We start from the raw sequence: 25838 nt of genomic DNA, 5'->3' as shown, positions 1-25838 counted from the left end.
AACTGCCCCACAGAACTGATACTTATGGTTTTTTGAATACATGTGGAAATTGACCTTCCCTGGTCTTAAAATTTGAAACTTACATTTGTCTTATCTGAATTCCTTCCTCAGAAAACCAACCCTCAAGCAAGGAACTGAAACTCACTAGATCACCACATCCAGTAAGATATCAGATCCCTCATCCATCATGATTGCTTCCATACCCCTCCCTAATTCCCATTTTCCTGGACGTGGTTGCATTCCTTCCCTACTATATAAACCCCCAATTTTAGTTGGCTGAGAGGAATGGATTTGAGACAATCTCCCATCACTCTGGCTGACATCACCCAAATAAAGCTTTTTTCCCTGGCAACACTCATTGTCTCAGTAATTGGCTTTCTGTGCAGCAAGCAACAGGACTAGACCAAACCCCTTAGCCTTTCAGTAACAGATTTTGGTTCCTTGACCAGAAGCTTGTTCATGGCTCTGCAACTGTGGGCCAGGAGAGTCTCAGAAGCCCTCCTAAGTAGCTACTTGGCCCTTTCTCTGGCTGGAGATGGGTTTCAGTCTCTCTCTGACTCTGTCATTGTGGCCCCAACTGCATTTCCGATTGCCTAGGAAGAACAGTCTTTGAAATTTGACACCTGCATCTGGAAAAGTGAGTCTTTTGTGGGCACCAGACAAGGGGAATGGCTCAATTTTAGGAATTCCAAAGAAATTTCCATTTGCAGCTTGAACAAGTGCAACCAACAGAGAGACAAGCACTCCAACTATTTGTTTGGACAGTCTTGGGACTTGTTAGTAATTGTGTTGGACAGGTATCTTTCATGGGTCTTAACAGTGGCAACTGCTCCTCTCAATTTTGGAAATTCTGAAGGAACTTCCATCTGCAGGTTGAACAAGCCCAACTAAGGAGGAAAGGACCCCAACTATGTCAGTTTGGACACTCTTGGGGCATGGTGGCTGCTGCTGCTGCTGCAGTTGGATTGTGCTTTGGTGATTGCGTGTGCGTTGACACAGCTGTGGGGGGTCAAGGTTCAATCGCAGAGTGCAGCCTGCTTGGGTGCATTCTTCAGGTTGGTATGAACATAGGTGGGGGCCAAGGGAGCAAGGGAAAGTCTATGGCCATACCACCCTGAACGTGCCTGACCTCATCTCATCTTGGAAGGTCTTTGAATTGTAGGGCTCTCTTACAATTGGATTCCTTTTACTGTAAAATGGGAAACTGGGTCGGAGTTCCTTGTATCCAGGGTTGTATGCTGCTCATCTAAAAAGGGTCAGGACTGATTAGTATTAAGTTGGTGCAAAAGTAATTGCGGGTTTTGCCATTGCTTTCAAATGGCAAAAACTGCAATTACTTTTGCGCCAACCTCATACATGATTCTTCTGTGGTGCTGTTTGGTTCCAGTGTTCTTTGGAGTCTGGGGAGGTTTGGCCTTTAAAATCAAACTGCCAGAGAAACTGCTTAACCCAAAATTTTGGTTCACAGCCTTCACTAGATTACCCACCAAGGCAAAATTTAACCACATGAACACGTTCATAAACTGGTGGGTTTGCATTGCTATCTCATGGCTAGAATTCCAAGGTAAAAGCTATTGGATCTTTGTTTATATGTGTCTGGATATTATATGTTGTCTTTACATGGTACCAAATGGGCTTATAAATAAAAGGGAACTCATAAATTAAGTAAATATGTCCAAGGCTTTCTCAAGTTCATGTGACTTAAATAAATCCTAAATAAACAAGCTGGCTTTAAAATTATTGGTAAGATTAAAATAGAAATGTCTTCAGCATTGACAACATATTTTTTTGGGTGGTTATATTTGTCTCTGCTAGATATTTTAAAGTGTCAGGGTTTGGCACAGAAGGTTATAAAACTATAAACCCAGACAAAACAAAATGATCTTTGTGTGATTTTTTTGATAAGTAAGACTAATATCATTAATTTAATAGAAAGCTGAATCTTCTTAATTACTGTAAAAATACCCATGTATTTAAGTTTCTTGGGTGAGCACTTAATATGCACAGGTTATAAAAATAATTAACAAGGAAATAATGACTAGCTCTAATATCTCAGTTCTCATAAGTAATCTAAACTGCAAAAATGAGTGAAATGTAAATGAGATAAATGCTATAGCTGAAATTTTTATGTAATTTAAAATCTTGAAATTATTTTAAATGCTCACTAGATGTCTGGGTCATTTCCAATTAAGAAAGGGTTATAATAGAGGGGAAACATGTTTTTATAAAAAATTATGGGATTTTCCTACCTACAAAATGCTAACAACTGATAGACAGTTCAGAATTTCTTGCTTCCTAGATTTTCACCCAAATTTAAGGTAACTAAGAATAGGAATTCTAGCTAATATATAATTTTGGGCCACAGCCACCAACACAGTCATGCTGCCACCCCACCTCCCCTGCTCCTCGCCAGCTGCCCACATCCTCCGACCTGTTCCAACAATCTGGTAAAATGTGGTGGATTACTATGAAGTTCTAGGTGTGCAGAAACATGCCTCACCAGAAGTTATTAAATGACATATCAGAAACTGGCACTGAAGTTGCATCAAGATAAAAATCCTGAGAATAAAGCAGCAACAGAAAGAAAATTCAAACAAGTAGCCAAGACATATGAGGTGGTGCCAGATGCCAGAAAATAAGACAGCTATGACAAATAGGGCGAAGGAGGATGAAATGGTGGAGGAGGCGGTGGAAGTCATTTTGACAGTCCGTTTGAGTTTGGCATCACATTTTGTAACCTAGATGATGTCTTCAGGGAATTTTTTGATGGAAGGGATCCGTTTTCATTCAACTACTTTGAAGACCCATTTGAGGACTTTTTAGGAAATCAAAGGGGTCCCCAAGGGAGTAGAAGCTGACGGATGTTTTTTTTTTTTTCTCAGCATTCAGTAGATTTCCATATTTTGGAATTGAATTTTCTTCTTTGATATAGGATTTACTTCATTTTGGTCACTAGGTCATGGGGGACTCATTTCATTCTCTTCCACATCATTTGGTAGAAGTAGGATTGGCAACTTCAAATGTGTATCAACTTCTACTGAAATGGTTAATGGCAGAAAAATTACTAAAGGAAAAAAAAGGGTTGTCACGAATGGTCAAGAACAAGCAGAAGTTGAAGAAGAGGGTCAGTTAAAGTCCTTAATGATACATAGTGAGGAGCAGCAGCTGCGCTTGGTTAACAAGTAATTCAATGCATGCGTTTAACATAAATGTCAAACTATAACAAGCACCATTTGAGGATTAACAAAAACAGTTTTTTGAAGATATCCAATGAACTTGACTTTCAGTATGATTGTACCTAAAGGATTTATCAACAGCTCTTCAGAGCTCCTATTTGTCATAGACTTGTGAGTTTATTGTTGGGACCACAAAACGGGACTCTTTTTGTTTTAAATCTCTGTACGCACTTTGCTTTTTTATTAAACATACTCCAAGGTGAGCCTTGACTCTTCAGTGGTACACTGACAAGATTGTACACTAAAACCAGCACGGATCTGCTTTTCCATCACGTCTGAAATGTGAGCCAGCAGTGTCAGCCTGCTATGATGTTAACATTGCCAGGACAAGACTTCTATAGAAATAATTTCATTTTTTTTCACTATTTAGTAGTGAAAGATATCGATGCATTAACAGTAATGCATTTCTGGTTTAATGTAAATTAAGGATGTTTTCTGCTTGTGCATAAATGCTGGCAATTTAGTAGGTCTTGACAATTGTTTAAACATGCAATGTTAAGCTTGGGTTTAAAAAAGTAAAGATGGTAAGCTGGGTCTCTGTCACTTGCTTTTAAAAAAAGAAATGCAAATGTGTTCAGTGCATTCTTTCCTGAAAAAAAAATTGTATATAAGATATTCCAAAGAAGATGTGCTCTTATTGAGAAAAAGAATAATTTTGTTTAATTCAGAAGTTATCTGATATGATTTGGCTGTGTCCCCACCCAAACCTCATCTTGATTGTACTCCCATAATTCCCATGTGTTGTGGGAGACAGACAGTGGGAGATTGTTGAATTATGGGGGTAGTTTCCACCATACTGTTCTCATGGTAGTGAATAAGTGTCACAAGATCTGATCAGGAGTTTCCACTTTTGCATCTTCCTCATTCTCTCTTTGCCTGCTGTCATCCATGTAAGACGTGACTGGCTCCTCCTAGCCTTCAGCCATGATTGTGAGGCTTCCCCAGCCATGTGGAACTGTAAGGCCAATTAAACCTCTTTCTTTTGTAAATTGCCCACTCTCAGGTACGTCTTTATCAGCAGCATAAAAATGGACTAATATATTATCCAAAGTTTAATTTAAATTATAGACTTGGAAAGGTTATTTATGAAACAAGGTAGAAAGGAATCAATAGGTAGGGGAGAGAGACGTGAAAAAGTTCAGATTGATCACCTATATTAGAAAAAATTTTCCATAAAATACCAATTTGCTCTTAATCAAATCACAACAGGTTTTGATTTTGATTCTATACCATTTCTTTTTGAAAACTTCTCACATTCATGTCTCAGAATGCGTCTTGCTGCTTTTAGCTTTTTTCTCCCCATGAAAAGGCCTGAGATGCTAACTCTCTCCTGAGATGCTCTCTCCTTCAACTTTTTCCTACCTCCTTTAACTTTTTTTCCTCCAGTTCTAACTACTACAGTGGCCTGATGCTGAAATGTTTATCTGTAAGGTCTAGAAAAGCGATGTTTTCTTCCAGTATAACTCGATTCTGTAGTCTCGGCTTTTCTTGATTATGTCTAAATTGTTCCATGTAATTGGAAAATTTATCATGCTGTTCCCCTGCTCAGGGTACTAGTTTCCCGGTTTCTTGTTTCCTCTATAAGGTTCACCCATGACCCTGGACACACTCTTCCTGTGTCTGATTAATTTAAGTACTCTTTTCTCATCAGGTGTGAATTTCAGGTTATCTCAGTGAGCTTCCCAAGAGGAGAAGCAATCACCCTGCAGAAGGTCTTTCTTTGTCCTTTGGTAACTGGCCTAAGAAGCAGATTTTACATTTTAGCAAGATTATTTCTATCCCATTAAGTTTTTGATTAATTAGGGAAACTGAAATTTAAAGTTTTTACGTCCTTGTAGCTTTCTGTATTCCTTTTAAAGTCCTTGTGCTATTAAGTCACAAGGCATCGACTCCTGGTACTGAAAAAGGCACCGACTCCTGCTACATCCTAAACATTGGCACCAGTCAAAGCCTCATCTACAGACCCAGGAGAAGCTGACAAAACAAACTGCTTTCACGAGACACAGGGCCAAAAATTAAAACTATTCAATCCCTCTAGGCCCAGGGACTATAGCAGAAGAGGTGGGCACATGGGATTGCAAGGCCAATTTTGAGGAGTAAAATTAGTTCAGTCTTTCTAGAAACTAAACATTAATATCAAAAGCACACTGATGCAAGGCCAGCATCTGGGCCTCTGTGTCAGAATAACAGGGTTTTCTTGAAGCACTGGTCTGCTCTAAAAGAAAATTATAAAAGGTTATAAAAGGTTTATGTAAATGTCAAATTGGTTAAAATTAGATGAAATTGTTTATAAGGTTTTATTGAACTTAGTTTTAACATTAACAATGCACTATACAGAGGTAAAATTCGATTTTCTCTTTTGAACAAAATGTGTAACATTAATAATAGAAGATTTCTATTTACCTTTTCAGTTAACTGCAGGAAAAAAAAGAGTAGAGAGAGAAACAGGTTTAGTTGGCCCCATGCTGTCTTTATTGTCTTATTATTTGGGAAAGTGGATTTCCTATCGAAAAGTAAAGGTCAAGGTTTTTCTCTTTTTTGAAATATTTGAATTATCCTTCTGGCTAAATGAATGACTATTCTATAGTGACTATGACCCTATTTTGTGAAATCAGGTGTTTTAAATCTTTGATATATGACAAATTTTCCAAAAGCAAAATTTCAAGTTTTAAATTCAGTCTCTTTGGCCAGGCACAGGAGCTCATGCCTGTAATTCTAGCACTTTGGGAGGCAGAGGGAGGCTGATCACTTAAGCCAAGTTCAAGACCAGCTGGTCAACATGGCAAAACCTCACCTCTACAAGAAAAAAAAATACAAAAATTAGCTGAGCATGGTGACACACACCTGTAGTCCCAGCTACTTGAGAGGCTACGGTTAGAGGATTGCTTGAGCCAGGGAGGTTGAGGAGCCATGATTGCACCGCTGCACTCCAACCTGGGCAATAGGGCAAGACCTGATCTCAAACATAAATACATAAATAAATTCAGTCATTTTGACCTCAATCTAATTTTTTAGATATCAGTGTCCCTTGAAGTCCAAGAGAGACATATTAGGCTTACTTGGTATGCTAAAATTATATAGAAAGTATTGTCAAATATTAAATGTTTAACTTTCTTTGGGTTATATTTATATAAATTGTTACTAATGTATATTCCAAAATCATGTGAGATTCCTAAATTTCTGATATTAGTATATGTTATCAGTAATAATTATGATGTTAAACTGTTGTATGCCACAGAAATAACCAATCTTCCTTGTCAATTGTGTCTTCAACCATGACTGTCTTAAGACTTTTGTCATCCACAATTGTTTTACTTTGATTCTTCTCAAAAAGCAGTTTATAATCAGCTACAATAGAAAACTTGCATCTTTAGTGGGGTTTATGAAAAGGACTCCTCAACACAAATTTCTGATAACTTTGGAGATTGTGCCACTGGATTAGAGAGAAAACTTCCAGGACGCTCACTGGAGAGCCAATGTGTTCATGAGGATTGCTGACCCAGTATCAAGCAGAACAGGACTAACTGCATGGACTGAACTAGTAGAGGACTGAAATAATTTTTTGTTGTCTTTTAGTTGAAATACTGCTGATTGTTTTTGTTTTGCTTTTCAGAGTCAAGAACACTTTTTCTTTTGAGCTTTTTATAGCCTTTAACAATTGAATAAAATAAACTCTTGTCAATAAAATTTGAAGCATATTTCTCTCTCTCCCCAATATCTCTAGAATTTGAAAACTATTTGTGGTGTTCTTAATTTATGGCTTAATATATGCTTTGTATGCAAACCATAGGGAGCTGGCTTTATGATGACAGGTATATTAACCTTGGTTTTTAACTTTTGGATTTTGACCCTTATGTTGATTTAAGGGTTAAGGAGTGTGTGCTCACCTCCATTCCTGTCTGGCCTAGAACATCTAAATGGCCTTGGACATGGGTGTCCTACTGAAGGACAGGATGAACTCAGGGCAGGTAGCCATACCACCCTGGCAATGACATGGGACAAAATAAAAGTCTGGCCATCAATGTTGCCTCTGGCATATCGAGACCAAAAGGGACCAAAGTGAAAACAAAGTCCTAAGCCCCCCATCAACTGAATGGACCCACTTGTAGCCAAGGGAATCCCAGTCACCAAGAGACAAATCTTATCTAGGAAAAGGTCTTGCCTCTTGCCCTGCTGAAGATACAAGTAGCTCCCAGAAGTGAGGAGGCTCTTAGCCTCTTCAAAATGTATGGAAGACCATTTCTCCAACTCCCAGACTCTAGATCATACATAAAATAATTAAGAAATATATAACTACTCTCTCTGAGCTTGCTTCCAACAGGCTCCAGTTCCCTACAGATGTGCCTCTTCACTTGTTGAAACTGGAGGATCAAGTCTGGTTGAAGACCTGGAAAACCCACCAGGTTGAAGACCAGCAACAACCACAACAAGTCAGCCCTTTTGAAATGCTGCTGACCATCCACTCATCTGTCAAGTTAGCCAGTGTAGGTTTAGTAAAACCAGTCCCTCTGGGATCCCTCTGGAGTAAATAGTCATGCTCTTGTGAACACTCCCCACCCCCCGACCCTTACACCCAGCCAAAGATCCTAGATAAGAAATCATAAAGGGAACATGCACTTTTCAGGTCATTGTTCTTCCCCAGACCCTAGCTTTTCGCATGTGGGATGTAACGAATCAGGAAGACATTTTGATAGGCTTCGGATTGTTCTCTTAGATTCCCCAGTGGATCCACTCCATATTCTCTGGTATTTAAAATTTGGTTTACCTGTGTTATTAATCACTCTAGTTCAATGTGGCCTAAATGTTGTTCAAAAAGCAAAATAAAAGTACATAGATCATGGCTTTCCAATGTGCCAGATGCCAACCAGGTAATTTGAGCATTTCCCATTATAAGTGCAATGCTTTCATTCCTTCTCATCATCCCACAACGATCTTCCTCGGCATAAAGCAGCCAGGATTGATGGTCAGATTCCTCAAGATTGAGGAACTGATCAATAGAAAGGGAAAGGACTGAAACTGCCCCAACTGTTTTGATAACTTTGGAGATTGTGCCACTGGATTAGAGAGAACACTTCTAGGATGCTCACTGGAGTACTGATGTGTTCATGAGGATTTCTGGCCCAATATCAAGCAGAACAGGTGCGGTTCTGCTTGAAATGATGCTTCTGGTTTTTTGACTAAACATGGAAATTGGCACTCCCAGTCTTAAAATGTGAATTTTACATTTGTCTCATTTGAGTTCCTTCCTCAGAAAACTGACCATCAGACAAGAAGCTGAAACTCACAAGATCGCTATGTCCAGTGAGATGCCAGTCCCTACTTCCTTCATGTTTGCTTGCATACTACCCCTCCCTAATTCCTGCTTCCCCACGCACAGCTACACTCCTTCCCCACTATATAAACCTCCAATTTTAGTCGGTTGAGAGAGATGGGTTTGGGACTGATCTCTCATCTTTCTGGTTGATATCACCCTAATAAAAAGGCTTCTTCCCTGGCAATATTTGTTGTCTCAGCGATTGGCTTTCCATGCAGGGAGCAACAGGACCTAGACCAAACTCTGGGTATTCCCAGACACTCATGTCTAGAAAGTTGGAGAACAAACAAATGGAGGTGAGTTTCTCCAGAAAAAGACTATTGTGCAGTGTTCTGTGTTGCTCATTAGGAGTGGCTCCCTAGGATTCTCCCTGTTTACATGTCCATTTTCCTACAGCCCAAAGGTTAACTATGCTGAAAAGCCTCCATTTACCCTTCCAGATCCCTCTCCTCCCTTCTCCACCCTGCCCACAACCCTGGTAGGTTCTGAAGAATGCATCACCTGGCCTTTCTTGCCCTCTTGCCCTCGTGCTTCCCATTACATTAGGCCAACAGGAGGCATCAGCTGAAGACACAAGGATCTTATCAGGGCACTTATTCCCCAGTTCCCTTCCTGCTGGACTGTGGCTTCACAGTGTCTCTACCCCTCCACATGAAGCTCTAGCTCCTTCAGGAGACAACCCCACCCACTATAGCTCCCATGAAGTTCTAGTAACAGCCTCCTTCCCTCACCCCTTCACACCTAAGGGTGGTAACAGCTTCACTGGGTTGCTAGATCCTGGTGCCACTTCATCCCTGTTGGTTTCTTAACCCTGTACCTCCTCTGTAAATAGTCCCTTCATTAAACTTTCCTCAATTACCCACTTTGCATGTGCGATCTGTTTTCTAATGAGACCCTAACAGATACATGAGCCAACAGGAGACCTGAAGGTTAGGTCAAGTTGCATTTCCTAAATACTCTGAATATATTCCAGCATGTAAAGGGATGGTCAAAGTTCTCAACATTCTATACCATAGGGATTGGAATTACTTTGGCCTAGAAAAGTTCCAAAGCAGGTACTACTTGTTACTATTCAACAAAGAGAATTTTTATTAAAAATCTCAGTAATGCTCCTGTAGAATATCTGGCTTTGAGCAATACAGCTTCTTAATGAATTCTCCAGAATGAATTATTTACAAAGTGTTTCCCTAAGTAACTAAAGGAAGTGACCTGCTGTATGGAGTTATTGTGTGTAACCAGTTAAATTCTGCAAGGCATTTGCTGATTCGGTTTTTAGAACTAGGCATCAACAGTGGCTAAAATCAGTGTCCACTGAGGTCATACCTAGTTTATGACCAAAGAAAGGAAGAAAAAGTTGTATATCGGCATGCAGAATATCTTCTTTATTAAACAAACAAAACCCAACTCTACAGCAAGGAGGCATGTAACTGCGCTATTCAAAAGCAACTTAAAATCTTTTTTGTTCTTATTAAGATGGAGTCTTCCTCTGTTACCCAGGCTGGAATGCAGTGGCGCAATCAGCAACCTCCACTCCCTGGATTCAAGTGATTTTCCTGCCTCAGCCAGGAATGCTAAAGTTACCCCAACCCCCAGATAGATCTGCTCCCATCTGGTCATGCCTCTGGCCAAAGACAGTACATAGGAAAGGGTCTGAGTGAGGTCACAAGGCCCATTACCTGCCATCCCTCAAAATCCACAAATCCCAGGTTGAAATCCCAGGCCAATATTCCTGCTTTGCAAGAATATCCAACAGGTCAATAATACTATGAAAGTTTCTCATCCTCGCTGGTTGGCTAGGGAGTATGACGAGGGGGACAAGGAAATATCATTTTACATCTAACAGATTAAAAATAAATTTGTGATAAGTTACTGTTGAGAAGCAGGGAAAAAGGAGCCCCCACCCACTGCTGGTGAAAATGTGAACTGATAAAGCCTTTGGAAAGCAATCTAATAATATCTATTATTAATAAAAATACATATATCCTTCACTCAGCCATCCCCTGAGGATTTATCTCATTGAAATAGATGCCACTAGGTAAGAATATACGCCCAGCTACTGTCTGAGATTGTAAAAAACTAGAAACACATAAAGTCCAATCAATAAAAGCGTGATTGAATAAACAGGGACACATCTAAACCTGGAATATTACATAGCTCTGAGTTAGACCTTCACCAATTAACTCAGAGGGACTCCCTGAGCCATTATTCAGGGAGAAAAGCAAGATGCAGAGATGTAAAACCAAAACCAAGACACATCCTAAAAAGCATTAGTGTTTATGTAAGATTCCATGAACATGAAGAAAGAAACGAAGGAGATACACCAGGCTGCTAGCACCAGCGACCCTGAGGATGGAGGGGACAGTGGCTGGAGGGAAGAGTTCAGCAATGGCAGCAACAAAAACTACAGTTTTTTAAAAGTGATGGTGAAGACAACCAGAATGTGTGATGTAATCCCGTATCATTTATGTAAACTTATGCATGTGTGCTGTAAAAAGACACGTGAAAGTACAGTCACCAGAACGCCTGACAGAGGTTACCACTGGGTACTTTCCTTACTCCTCATTCCTGCATTGTTTGCATTTTCACAAGTGTGATTTTTTTTCCTATAATCAGGAAAATACCCCCACACAATTTGACCATTATTTTCATTTCCCTGCTTTTCTAACTGTATGGTCACTACAGACACACACTACTTCCCACTAAATTAAGCACATCATATAAGCAGCTGCCCACTGCACTGGGCTCGATGTTCACTGGAGGTGGGGTGTGTGTGTGTGTGTGTGTGTGTCCGTGTCCCTCTTTCTATCTCTCACTTTCACTCCAGCCCACCATCTGCTGGAAAATTGAGCCTCCCCATCAGAACAACCACACAGAAAACTGAGGACTGAGCCTCCCCATCAGAACAACCACACAGAAAACTGAGGACTTGCTCCAGAAGACCCCACAATCCAGTGTCTATACTGAGCACCTGGTCTCTGTACTCACCTCATTTTCCCTTGCCCAAGGAGTCCAGATCTTAGCCAGGCTTGTGAGGAGCTTTGCCTGAATTCCAGCAGCAACAACGGGGCTCCACCAGACAGCCGAGGAGTCTTCTCCCCGGTCATCCCCTCAGGAGATGGGTTCTGATGAATCTTTCCTGACTTTTACTGACTTTTACTCCCAAAAAGAGTGCTTATAACGTCTCTGAATCCTCATGTGCACAGAAAGCCGTTTATGAACAGCATGCCAATTTGCTAAAACATTGTTGTTGCAGGTGTTTAAACTGGAGCGGTCCTTCCCTCCACTGCCCACCCTTCTGCCCCCACCAAGCTTTGCCAGCACAACATCCCCTAAGTCCCAGAGCCAAAAACAAAACTACGCACTGTCAGCCGGGTCAGGGGCTGCCATTCTGTGTGAAGGAACAGAGCCAGGCACTTGGCTTTGGTGTTCATTTGCACATTCTTTTACATAAATTTGCATGTTGGCCTCCAGAAGCCTTACTCCAAGTATTAATATTTAAAATCAAATTGGTTAGTTTATGCAACCTCCAGAAAGTATATACTCAACCTCCCTGCTTGGTTGAGTCCAGAGAAACTTCTATCCCGTGGAAAAATGCTACTTAGGCAGAGGGCGCCCTGGCCCCATCCTCGTGAGTGTTCACAGTGGAGGTTCCATCCTTAGCCTGGAATAGCTCATCCAGTCTCCCAAGTCACCCCGAAGATGCTCCTCAGCCTCAAAAGCTAGTTAAGGGTGTGGCCAGTGTGGCCACAGGGCTGCTGTTGGAGAATTATTCACTTTTAGGACTCTTCGGTTGGGTACAACGCAGAACCCACCTACAATGCAGCTCTTACACTTGACACACATTTTGTGCCTGAGGAAGAGCACTTTCGTAGATAATCGTGCATAACACCTGCCACCCTTGAAAGCAGAAACCACAGCCTGCTACTTCAACGTTCCTGCTAGTTCAAAGACCTCTAAGATTTCTGCTCTTTCAAAGACCTCTAAGATTCTGTTAAGGACAACAATTAAGAGCAGTTGTCTTTCCGCCTGGCTGCTTAAGCTTGCACGCATTCTGCTCCGTTTGGATTTACAATAGAGAGACTATTTCAACCAATGAAGGGCAAGCTAGATGCAAAGCAACGAAGTCAGTCCTCACAGGTGTAAATGCTGCCCAGGCAGACATCGCATTTGGTGGGCTGGGCTGGAGGACGGATCATTCTGCAATTTACAGAAGGGCAACCACTGGGATTTCTTTGCTTGGGCAAAGTTTCCCCCAAGTTTCTAGCTACCCAAATGAAGCCAAGTAGATTTCAAAAACCACCGTAGAGAGCCCTACTTGGGAGTTAAATATGGGATTCATAATTCATCCAATAAATTCAATTGAGCAGGTATTGCATAACAGGCTCTGTGCTGGAAATTAGGTATACATTATAGTATTAGTCCCTACTGCTGCTATAATAAATTACCACAAATTTAGTAATTTAAAGCAACACAATTTTATTATCCTATAGTTCTAGAGGTCAGAAGTCCAAAATGGGTCTTGCAGGGCTAAAATCAAGATTTCAGCAGGGCTTCGTTCCTTCTGGAGGCCCTAGGGGAGAAGCCATTTCCTTGCATTTTCCAGCTCTCGGAAAGCACTGGCATTTCCTGACCTCTGCTTCTGATGTCGCATCTCCTCTTCTGTCTCTCCTGCCTCTCTCTGTCACCTATGAAGACCTTTGTGAGTACACTGGCCACACCCAGATAATCTAGGACAATTTCCCCGTCTCGAGACCCTTGACTTAATCACATCTGCAAAGTCCTTTCTGCCACATAAAGTAACAGTCACAGGTTCCAGGGATTAGGACACGAACATCTTTGGGGGCCCCTCGGTCTGCCTAGTACAACTGGTGAGCTCCATACATAAAGAAAGATCCACCACAGATGGGCTGGCTGCAGAAGCCAGGGATTCAGAAAGGAAGAAATTTTAGGACCAAAGCCTGGTGGATTCTTCACAACTCAGGATAAATCATAACTTCTGGGTCTTCTATTTCCCTCTTTGCGAAGGGGGATTTTGTCATGGTAGCAAGAGCTTATGCTTCACCATCTTCAGAAGCATCGTGGGGTTAAGTTATTCGGCCAAGGCAAAATTGGTATTCCCACATCCTTCTCTAACGTCGCCTCAATATGCAGACTCCCCAGACCCAAACACTGCGCTTTGCTCCTGAATGACTCTGAAGAATGAAGGCTGCCTATGACAGTACCTGGTATGAAATAGACATTTAATGTACAAGTAAATGAGCGGAAAATATTCTCCCTTTGTGCTCTTTTCTTTGGCGTACTCATCTCTTCCCACGGGTCCCACTACCAATTTTTCTTTTTTTCTTTTCTTTTTTTTTTTTTTTTTGAGAAGGAGTCTGGCTCTGTCGTCCAGGCTGGAGTGCAGTGGTATGATCTCGGCTCACTGCAACCTCCACCTCCCGGGTTCAAGTGATTCTCCTGTCTCAGCCTCCTGAGTAGCTGGAATTACAGCCACCCACCACCACGCCCAGCTAATTTTTGTACTTTAGTACAGACAGGGTTTCACCATGTTGGCCAGGCTGGTCTCAAACTCCTGACCTCAGGTGAGCCACCTTCCTCGGGGTCTTGGTAAGAATCCCAAAGTGCTGGGATGACAGGTGTGAGCCGCCGTGCCCAGCCGCCCACTACCATTTCTAGCCTGTTTCACTCTTGCATGGACGTGGCTGGTTCTTCACTCTCTCCCCAGCTCCAGATCCAATTTCCATCCCAGGTTCCTCCAGAACCTCAACATGCCCCAAATAGAATTCATCAGTACACCCCTCCAAAAATTACTGCCCATTCCTGTAACAAGTACTGTAAGGTAGAACAGTTCCAAAGCCTGGCTGACTTTTCCTCTGTTCTCACCAACCTGCCACTATCTGTCCAGCTGCCTGGCCCACCCAGCCCCTGTGCCTGCAGGCTCCTTACGCCGACCTGGGAGCCACAGCTGCTGTACTTCCTGCCCCTCTGCCCTGCTTGCTCCCAGCCCACTTTCTCTTCTCCTCCATGCCACCCAGCCACACATCCTCGGCTCTGTCCCAGCCTCTGTCCTCTCCAGAAATGGGGTTAACACCCATTCTCCCAAGTTTCCAGGCTTCACTTTCTCCACAGGGTTCTAACCCAGTTCACTGCTTTGCTTCTCATCATGAACATCTGGTCCCGGGTAAGAATTTCCTGCCACAGCCTTGGCCACACAGAGCCCAGTCCCTGGTGGTAACTGCCATCCCAGCTGCTGTCCATTCCTGGTCGCCACCCTAATACCCAGGCCCAGGCAGGAGAGTGATCAGATACTCCTGTTTCACCTCCATGGACAAGCAAGCCAGACTACTTAAGGGTTTTCCACAAGACACCCTCACTATTTGGTCTGAGGAAGAAATTTTTTATCTGAAGAATTCAAGCCCCCTTTAATTATGTAGCCCAAAGAGACATTGAAATGTGACCATAGGATGGGCACAGTGGCTCATGCCTATAATCCCAGCACTTTGGGAAGTTGAGGCAAGCAGATCACTTGAGGCCAGGAGTTCAAGACCAGCCTGGCCAACGTGGTGAAACCCTGTCTCTATTAAAAGTACAAAAATTAGCTGGGTGTGGTGATGTGTGCCTGTAATCCCAGCCACTCAGGAGGCTGAGGCAGGAGAATCACTTGAACCCAGGAGGCGGAGGTTGCAGTGAGCCAAGATCACACCACTGCATCTTGGCCTACACGACAGAGCAATACTCTGTTAAAAAAAAAAAAAACTGTGACCATGCCATGTTTGACAGTAGTCATGTCTCATTCCCCCCTTGAGCTAAATCATTTCCTCTTGTGGCCACTTGCTATGTGGGCTCTAGGCTGACACCAGATCGTCGTGGAATGTCACACAGTGGACACCATCACTCATACTCTATAGTGCACCAGTGTAGAGCCAATCACTAACAAATGTTATTTCTGTAAACCGGTGAGAACTCCTGTCAAACAACTTTGTATTGGCCCAGTCCTTGTCCCATTTGCCTTTAACCTGCTTATAATAGGCTGGACACGGTGGCTCATGTCTTAGGAGGCCGAGGCAGGAGGGCTGCTGGAGTCCACCCTGAGTAACACAGCAAGACCCTGTCTCTACAAAAAATACGAAAAATAGCTGGCGTGGAGGTACACGCCTGTAGTCCCAGCTACTCAGGAGGTTAAGGTAGAAGGACTGCTAAAGTCCATGAGGTCCAGGCTGCAGTGAGCCAGGACTGTGCCACTGCACTGCAGCCTGGAAAACAGAGTGAGACAGTGTCTCAAAAAAAAACAAAAACAGACAAACAATACGCTTGTAACAAAGGCTGAAGGGAGCACTCCCCAGCGTAACCTGGAAGTGTGTCCCGGGCAGCTGTCCTCAATCTTGGCTCAGATAAACTGTCTGTATTAACATGGCCTCAGTACTTTCTTTAGATTGACAGCACTAATCTCTCTTTCTTTCCGTCTGTCAAAATGTTCTTAGGCCCATATAAGTGCTGATCTCTGGGATGCCCCCAATCAAACGTGTCCCCGAATTGAACTGCCACCACAAACCTCTGCTTTCTTATGTTAGAGTTACTGTCTTAGACCATAAGATCCCTGAGGACTGGCCTTTATCTAACTCTTTACATCCCATACAATTATGTGCTCACTGTGGCTGACAAATAGGTGCTCAGTAAATATGAACATAATTAAACACATCTGGATTCCCTAAAGGGCTACCCAGCACAAGGCCCAAAATAGCCTGCATATTGCCAAGGAGAAGAGATTATCTGATGTGTAAATTAAACAGGGCCCACCTTCTCTACTGCATCTGCCCACTGCTTCCTGCCCTTTGGCCATTTTGCTCCTTATTAATTCCCTCAGAGAAAGATGGCCAGAGAAAGAGAATGTACTAAACAAAAATTCCCGTGTGTTGTGGGGCGGGGAGTGGCAGTGAGGGGTGGTGGAAACGGCTGGAGCTTGGAAGTGCTTTTCTTTAGGTTTCTAGGCTCCAGCAGATGTGAACATCTGGCCACGATGGGTGCTGCACCTGCTGCCATAGCACAGCCTCCCAGGCTGAGCCTGCTTCACATGTTATCCTAAACCTCACCGCTCACCATATTTTGGAAATAAGCACATCAGGAGCACAGAGGACGTGTCACCATGTCATGGGGAGCTGCACAGCCCTGCCTTCAGAGTGCTGGAAACACTCGGCACCCCTGGCTCAGCATCTTCCACGGCGAGCAGTCTAGCACAGCGCTGAACAGAGGCGCAGGGGAAAGGAGGCCAAGCCAGATCTCTCTGCCACTTCTTTGAAGATTGCCCTTCAAGAGCTGAGTGTACTGCCTCTTGGGGGCTGAGTCTCCGCTGCAGCATCAAACCCAGATACCAAACAGGGCAAGACCCAAGAAAGTAACATAGGAGAGAAGGGGTGGGGCAGGGCAGTGGGGAGGTGGTGGGAGGAGAGAGAGAGAGAACAGATCAAGCATGATGAGGGGAGGCAGAAAGTAAGCTGCAGTTTTTCCTTGGTAGAGACCTCACTACTTCCTGTGTATTTCTGCATCCTTAAAACTGAAATAAAAGTTGCCCAGCATTCGAACAGAAAGCAAAGAGTTTCACATTGTTCACCACTCCAGGTGGTGAGGCAGCCTCTATGACCTTCCATAATCCTCGCCCCGGGTCTGAAATGTTTCCACCCTCCCTAGTTGGCCACACAGGGATCTCAGCCACTACCTGCACGGGGTCTGTTGGCAGTTCAGAAGCCACTGTCCTTCTCCAGCGCCCCAAGCTCGGAGGTGCATGCACTTGGCTGCTTACACTCTACTTTAGCAAGTTTCCGGCACTGCCATTTGCATGGGCCTTTCTGGGTATCTCAAAAGACCCTTGAACTTGGAGGAGTCCTCAGCGCCATCACTGTGCAAAACCTCAGCCCTCTAGTGGCGATGGTTGAGCATTACAGTTTGGTGAAAGAAAAAAAATAGTTTGGAATACAAGAGTCAGGTAGTTATCTGCAGGATAAAGGACAGTCATCTGCTTGTGGCAGCCAGGAGAAATTTAACTAAGAATGGATGAAAACAAAGCTAAAAGTATCAGGGTCATAGGGATGCTTTTTTTCCTCCCTTGAATTGTAGAATTTTAATTCAACAAATACATCTTGCTGTATGCCAGGCAGAATGTTAGAGCTGGACACCACCTAGGCCAACCCCACACTCCCCAATATCCTGTAGTCTAGCTCCATAGCTGCCACCTTGCATGGGAATCATCCATTAGAGAGCTTTACAGCCCCTTCCACACATTCGGTCCCCAAGCATGCACTGAAGGTGCAGGCCCTGCTGAGGTGCTGGAGCAATGGCTACGAGCAGGCCCCACTCATGCCCCGCCTTCATGAAGCTTTCAGCCTAAGAGGTCCCCAAGGCCACTCAGCCTCTACTACAATTCTAATACCCCACTAGATCCACCAGGGTTGCTGCCAACCCCCAACTTCCAGTTTCAGAGACACCAGGATGGCCTCCACTGGTCTGAGCCACAGCAGTGAGACAGCCAGACGGGAAGGGGTCCCCAGAGAAACCCTAGCTGACCTGCACACTGAGAGGAATGCAACCGGGGTAGAGCCTGGGAAGTTCCCTCCATCTGCAGCAGGAAGGAGCCGGTCCCTGCTCTTCTAGGGTAGAACATGGGATTTAATCTGTGAGGCAGAAAGCCTGTCCTAGAAGGACTCTGCTGAGTCCTCATCCCCCATTTTTTTTCTTTTTGCCCAATAAATCCCATTATTCTTACCCTTCAAATTGTCTGTGAGTGTAATCTTTCATGGCCGTGTGACAAGGACCCCATCTTTAGCTGAACTAAGGAAAAGTCCCGCAATGGGAGGGAGGCTGCCCAGCCCCCTTGAAGGCAGGCTGTCCCCTCACACACCAGACCCATCATCAGGCCTTGCCTTCACGACTGACTCGCTGCGCTCCCAGTTCTCTCCAGCCAAGCCAACTGGCCTGCAGGGCCCAAAGCAGGGCCAGTGTGGTTACACTGAACACCTCGCTGCATTTCCCCCAGTTTCCTTAAATCTAGATGAGCCTCGTGTAGATGTGACTGGAACAGATGTCCAAAAGATGCTGCAAATGAAATTCACTGTAGACACAGAAACCACCATAGAGTGTAATTTCTCATATTACATTTGTTTTCTCTAGTCGACTTCCATCTTTCTCAGGGCCGGCCTTGTTTTGTTTCTCCCTCTATTCCCAGGGCCCAGGATCCTTGGCAGGTATTTGATAGCTGTGAAATAAGCAGGTACATCTGAGGACAGGAAGACAAAGTGAATGCCAAAGTGTGTACACTCTAAACACACGCCTCAACCATCAACAAGGCCATAGAAGGGCTGCAGACATGTCCACACTGTCAGATCTTAGCTGGCTGACACAGGCAGAAATGGAGCACCCTCTAGGAAACTCAGAGGAGAGCCATACCTTGACCTGTATGTTCAGATACAATCTACTTTCCCTTAGTCCAGAGAGTTGACAGCTCAGAGCACCAACAGTTCACAATGTCCCAAGTATTCCCCTGCCCAGCTCTCTGGCACCTGACTTCACAAGGCCAGGCTTTCTATGCAGAAATGCAAGACTCAGATATCTTTGGGTTTTCTTTCATAACAGCCTCTCTGATATATGTGCAGTTCTAAGCCAATGAGAACTAAGAAACACAAAGCATTCTATAAAATAAAATCTGATCTCTACCTACACTGCACAGAGAGTTTGAAAGAGTCATGCAGAAGATACAACAGCAAGGTGGAAGAGCACGGTGGTAAGGAGCCATGCTCTGGGGTCAGACTGCCTGGACTCAGTCCAGACTCAGCCATTTACTACCTGTGCCTCCACTTTCTAATCCGAAAAACAGACACCATCACAGTAGCTACAGCCGGGTAGAGTGGCTCATGCCTATAATTCCAGCACTTTGAGAGGCCAAAGCAGGTGGAGTGTTTGAGCCCAGGAGCTCAAGAATAGCCTGGATATCATAGGGAGATCTTGTCTTTAGAAAAACCAAAAAATTGGCCGGATATGGTGACATATGCCTGTAGTCCCAGCTATTTAGGAGGCTGAGGCAGAAGAATCACTTGAGTCCAGGGCTTTGAGACTGCAGTGAGCCATAATCACACACCACTGCACTCCAGCCTGGGAGCCAGAGCAATACCCTATCTCAAGGGGGAAAAAAAATAGTATCTGCATAATAGAACACTGGGAAAATTAAATGAGTTGTTACAGTTAGAACAGTACCTGATACAGCAAATATTCAATCAATATCAGCTATTACTATGGTGGTGCCTATCCTTCACATCCTTGAACAAAATAGCAATATAGGTAAAATGCCATGTAACAAATCTTGTTATGTCCAACCCGAGCATAACCGGCCCTCCCAAACCAGAATCCCAAGGGCAGGAACACCAATCTGCATTCTGGAGATGTCTTTTAGCAATTCATATGCACGCTGTAGTGTGCAAACTTCTGGTCAAGGAATACCCTGAATGCAGGAAGAACAAATCAGTGGTTTTCGCTAGTTTTACAAATACAACTCAAGTTTCCAAGGTGGGGGGCCTGGGAGCATCAGGAAAACTTTACACATGGTCACAAACCATTATCCCAATCCTAGATTCTATGACACACGCTAAGGAATTAGAACATGACAAAGAAAAAAGGAAGTGTGTTGTGGGTAGCGGCCACATCCTGTGAGTGTTGGTCAATCTTCCTTTGAGAAGTGCACCAGTGCCCAGAATAGACCCTGGAATCCAGCTAGAGCTGCCTAAGCAGAGGCCACACCTGCAGCATCTGTGATCTTAGCAACATCTTCCACTCAGACATCAGGATGTTGATTTGTCCCGGGGCTGGCAGTTCCTGGCTTCCTTCAGGGCCTGGGCTGGGCTGGTGACTGGAATGGGAAGCAATGGCCAGAAAGTACAGACCAGACCCTGATCCTCTCTCAGAAGAGTTCTCTGGAGATGATCCCAGAGCATTGCACCTGGGTGTCTGGGATGAGGAGAGCATCAGTGAAAAAAAGTGGAGAATCCAAAGAGGCCAGGTGGGGAAGGATGGAGGGGACGATTCCCAGCCCAGTTATACATGTCAAGCTTGGGCACTGCTCCCTGGGAATTGACTGTGGGCAAGGAGAAGCATTCCCTCAGAAGGGAAACTTCTCTTCCCCTCCCCTGCAGGTGGGGCTAAATCTCTTGCTCAGGGCAGCAGCAGGGTGGTGCTGATGTATGCTGGGGAGGCTTAGCCCAGGCATCTCCCCTGGGTCCCTCTACTACCATGCCAAAGACTCCAATCACAGCATCTTCATATCCCAATTACACTGAAAAAGAACCTCAGAGCCTCTGAGGAATTGCACTTGCCTGATCAGGGAAGCAAATATAGCACATGCAAAGTAAAAGAATATGGTGTAATCTTTGCTGAACGTCAACTCTTTCCTGGAAACATATCATTTCCACGCTTGCTCACAATCAAGTGCTCCTTCTTCCCTCGCCTTTAGATCTGCTGCTTAGAACACAACAAGCAGCTGGCTTACAGCCTGCCCCAAACAGCCCCTGCCCCTTAATGACCATTCAACCACGTCTCGAAGGTGACACACACAAAGGGAATCTTGGCAGATGGTGGCAGAGATCCCCTGTTATCTCCCAAACATCTTATCTCTGGGTTTGGCTCTGCCATGACCCCCCACCAATTCACAACACAGCAGCCAGGGAGCCAGTGAAAGGCTTTTCACTTCACTTGCTCCTCCGGCCCCTACTCGCTATAGGCACAGACACTAATGAGCAGAGAATAGCTAGAAGAGGAAGTGGGGATGCTGAGGAGTAAATAAATTATTCAGAAGATCACAGAAACAGGAGAAACACAAAGGGCTCTGAGAGTCTGCTAAGCTCTGAATCACCCAAGATCGCATGTGCCTTCTCCAAACTTGACACCAACATCCTTTGCAAAGAAAGGGCTTTTCTAAGCAGCATGCTTCAAATGGCCTCTAGGGGCAACTGTTGTTGAAGGGCTGGGAGCGGTGAGGAATGACGAGGGAGTCAGGGCATCTCTAAAGCACAAGAGCTGAAAGGGGCTGCTGCCCAGCCACCCAGATGAGAAAAGTGTCGCTCAGAGAGGTGGGCGAGGCTGGTGAAGGAGCACACTTTCACCGTCACAGAGCGGAGGGTGTGCTAGCACATTCGTATGCATGCACGCACGCACACACACACAAACACACACACACATAATGGCGAGAGGAAACGGAAAGCTGTTACCAAACTTAACTGGGGTCCACTTGCCCAGCACAGTAAAACCATGCATCCATGCCAAGGTTTTGCAGTGGGAGAAAGGAGGGCATTTATTTGCAAGGCACCAAGCATCCGCAAGCAAGGAAAACGGCAGCTCCTGCTTAAGACCTGGCCTCCTCTATAGTTTACAGGCAAGGGTTTTTAAAGGCAGGGGTACATGTCAGGAAAACAGGAATTACAGGCAAAATCATAAATCAATACATGGAGGTTAATCATCATTTTGGCCTAAAAAGGCAGGATATCTTGAAGTGGAGTCTTATGGGTCACAAGTAGATTTAAAAATTCTCTAATGTACAACTGGGTTAAGGAAGTAAGGCTTTGTCTATAATCTTAGGGTCAGCAGAAAGCAGTGTTAAGCTCTGGTCTGTGGGCATGACTTCCTCCAGGCCCTCCGGAAGAAATTTAGAACAAAGAATGACAGAGTTCAGTTCTCCGTTTCCCCTTATCTGAGGTCTACCTGCCAGCGGATGGCATCTTCTATCTAGTAGGGGTCCAGGTTTCTGAAAAACTGAGGGACATATGCTGAGATGCTATCTTTAGTTTCTATAGGGAACCAAACCCCTACTGATTTCCTTGGCTATTGTTTTAAGCTATTATCATCTTCTTGCTGATCAGGCTGTTCCTTTACTTTTCAAGGCTAGGTAGGTACTTGGAATTTTCCTTGAAGGAACTCAAGATTTTCCATTATTTCCACGTTTGGGGAGTGGGACCAGCAGGCCCCTAAGAGGGCTCACAAGACAGATACCAGGTCTTGCTCCTTTTCAGCCATATATTCTTCAGGGCATAAAGGAGGAGGATGCGATGAAGACCCCATCCAGGTATGAATCATGTAAGGCTGGTTGCCTCCCTGGGAGCTGAATGGACACGCCCTTCTCTCTCCACGCCTGAAAACTACGTCACCATTCTGAGCGCATTACTCAGCATTTGCCCTCTCCATGCGGGCTCCCCATACCCGTTTCTGCATTCCAATCTCAGCCCTGCACCCGCCGAAATTTTGAAAAAGCCCGCCAAAGACCTGCCCTATGGCAAGCCTGCCCCGTACGTCCTCCAACAGCCCCTCGTCTGTGCCTGGTCTCTTCATATCCAATGAAATTAACTCCTCTTTGTTTCCCTGCAGTCAATCAGCTACCTCCACTCCCTATAAAACCCCACGTCCCAAGAAGAGAAGCGCGACTTCTCCTGCCCCTCCTGTCGGAGTGTAGAACCTCGCCCAGGAGCTGATTAAATTTCTTTATTCCAATAACTGGCCTCAGTTGCCTCATTTAAACCTCAGTTGCTTCATTCAAACCTTACAAATCACATCATCATCAGTTAATAAGGCTTCTTGTATTTGAAAATCCACTTGAAGAGAATGCTAAGCAGTGTCTGTCAATTTCCCATGGAAGAGAAGAGAGGGCTCAAAGATCAATAGGATGCACTGAGCCTCCCATGACCCTGGGCTCCTTGCTGGGAGTGGATAAGGCTACTCAGGAATTTACCTTCCTATTGGGGAAAGAGAATCTGCAGACCAAACAACCATATGTCCTGGGATTTCCAGCTCTCTGGAATCCCCTCCCACACAGTGGGAGCTCTCTTTCCTCTCCTCGATTTTCCCCCTCTGGGGTCCCCTTCCACCCAGTGTGGAAGCTGCTTTTCATCTCCTAAACTCCATCTCTCTCTATCTCTCTCTAGTCCCTTCCACTCAGTGTGGAAGCTGGCTTTGCTCTCCTGGATTCCATCTTTCTGGATTCTCTTACTCAGTGAGAGAGGAGCTTTCCTTCTCTGGTTTCCCCGCTCTGGGAACCCTTCTCACTCACTGTGAGAGCAGCTTTTCTTTCTCTCACTCAGTGTGAGAGCTAGCTAGCTGTTTCTTCCTCTTCTTCTCCTTTTTCTCCTTCTCTATCTAAATAAATAACTTACGGCAACCACACACACACAAAAAGGATACATTTCCTGAGCAAAACAGTATGTCTAGCTTTCCATAGTGAGAGATACATATCACCTTGAGGATGTACAGGAGACCCCAGTCAAAAGGGAAACTGGGCCAGGCACGGTGGCTCACACCTGTAATTCCTGCACTTTGGGAGGCCTACGCAGGCAGATCACAAGGTCAGGAGTTTGAGACCAGCCTGGCCAATATGGTGAAACCCCATCTCTACTAAAAATACAAAAATTAGTTGGGTATGGTAGCATACACCTGTAGTCCCAGCTACTCAAGAGGCTGAGGCAGAAGAATCACTTGAACCTGGGAGGCGGAGGCTGTAGTGAGCCAAGATAGTGCCACTGCACTCCAGCTTGGGCGACAGAGCAAGACTCTGTCTCAAAAAAAAAAAAAAAATCAGGGGAAACAGGCAGGTAAGAAGCAAATCATGAGAAACTTCCTGGAGGAGAAAAGGAAATTGGAAATACAGATTGGTAGAAAGCAGAACTGCAAATAAAATAATGGCATGTTAGAAGTACAGATGAGAGACCAAGTATAAGGTATCGAATACAGTGATGAACTTTATTTAATGCGAGGTCCTAGAGCGATATTATGAGAGGATAAGACAGAGTATCACAGAATGGAATGCTGGAGAGATTCCCTGGCCACTGTTTCCTGAAGCTTCCTAATGCAACCTGTATGTCCTAATCACTTGGAAGCTAAAAATTCAGAGTCCTGAACCCATGTTAGACTTTCTAAGAGATAATATCTAGGGATGTGCCAGCTTTGGGAACCACTAACCCTGCCACCCCTCCTTTTACAGAGCAGGAAACTGAGACCCAGAATGTTAGGGCACTGCTGGTAAAGAAGGGAAAAGCAAACCAGAGCAGAGTTCTAGAGCCCAAATTCAGAAGCTCAGGGCTGACGCGGCATGGGGAAGAATGAACCACAAGAGAATCCACCTGTCAGGTGGTTGTTTTTGAGACCTACTTCTTAGCTTAGTCCATATGTTTCTTCAATTTGTCCTTTCTTCTTTCCTTTGTTTAGAGACAGGGTCTCGCTTTGTTGCCTGGACTGGAGAGCAGTGGTGCAATCATAGTTCACTGTCACCCTGAACTCCTGGGCTCAACTGGGCTCAAGCATTCCTCCTGCCTCAGCCTCCAGAGTAGCTGGGGTTACAGGTGTGTGCCACCACACCTGGCTCATTTTTTTTTCTTTCTGGAGATGGGGGGTCTCACTCTGTTGCCCAGGCTGGTCTTGAATTCCTGGCTTCAAGTGACCCTCCTTCCTTGGCCTCCCAAAGCACTGGGATTATGGATGTGAACCCTCTTTTTTATATTAAAATACCAAGTGGAGTAAGTGGAGTTCAACAACCAAACTTTGCACGCAGCAGGCTGACTGCTCGTGTCCAAGGCCAAGGCCAGCTCGACTATGCTATGAGGTCTGAGTCAGCATCCCTGTCCCAGCCCAGCCTCTGGCACTTTATTTTCCTCCCTGTTGCTCAGCAGAACTCACTTCTTGAAAATGCTTGCTGTTCCTACAGTCATTTCTCTGTTGATTTTAATAATCTTGCCACACCAAACTTTATTTAGCTCCTTTAAAGAACTCGTTTTAACAGAGGTGCCAGCACACAGCATAGCTCTGAGCCGTAATATCACCTCTCCCCTAGTTAGGGCTTGGCTCTATGTCCTCATCCAAATCTCATCTTGAATAGCAATCCCCACGTGTTGTGGGAGGGGCCTCATGGGAGTGACTGGATCATTGGCGCAGATTCCCTCATGCTGTTCTCATGACAGTGAGTGAGTTCTCACAAGAGCTGACGGTTTCAAAGTGTTTAGAGCAGTTCCCCTCTCATTATCTTTCTGTCCTACCACCATGTAAGATGTGCCTTGCTTCCCTTTCATCTTCTGCCATGATTCTAAGTTTCCAGAGGCCTCTACAGCCATGCAGACCTGTGAGTCAATTAAACCTGTTCTTTATAAATTGCCCAGTCTCATGTAGTTCTTCATAGCAGTGTGAAAAAGGACTAACACATCCCTTGTGAGACAACGGATGCTGCCTCCCATTTACGGAGCAAAACAACTTACTCTGAACAGTGCTGGGAGCTGCCA

At 44.6% G+C, this 25838-nt stretch overlaps 1 protein-coding gene and 1 pseudogene across 9 annotated transcripts in view; one reads left to right on the top strand and one right to left on the bottom strand.

The window, feature by feature from the left end:
• The window catches only part of CNIH3 (cornichon family AMPA receptor auxiliary protein 3), a 296652-nt gene that overhangs the window by 73597 nt on the left and 197217 nt on the right, over positions 1-25838 (bottom strand). The gene's annotated exons all lie outside the window — the stretch shown is intronic.
• LOC105721901 (dnaJ homolog subfamily B member 6-like) lies at positions 2452-3186 on the top strand (annotated as a pseudogene).

The sequence above is a fragment of the Aotus nancymaae genome, unplaced genomic scaffold, assembly GCF_030222135.1.
Source record: "Aotus nancymaae isolate 86718 unplaced genomic scaffold, 86718_ANA_hifiasm-v0.15.2.pri h1tg000032l_0, whole genome shotgun sequence".
In the NCBI taxonomy this organism is placed as follows: Eukaryota; Metazoa; Chordata; class Mammalia; order Primates; family Aotidae; genus Aotus; species Aotus nancymaae.
This window is presented reverse-complemented; position numbering and strand designations above follow the sequence as displayed.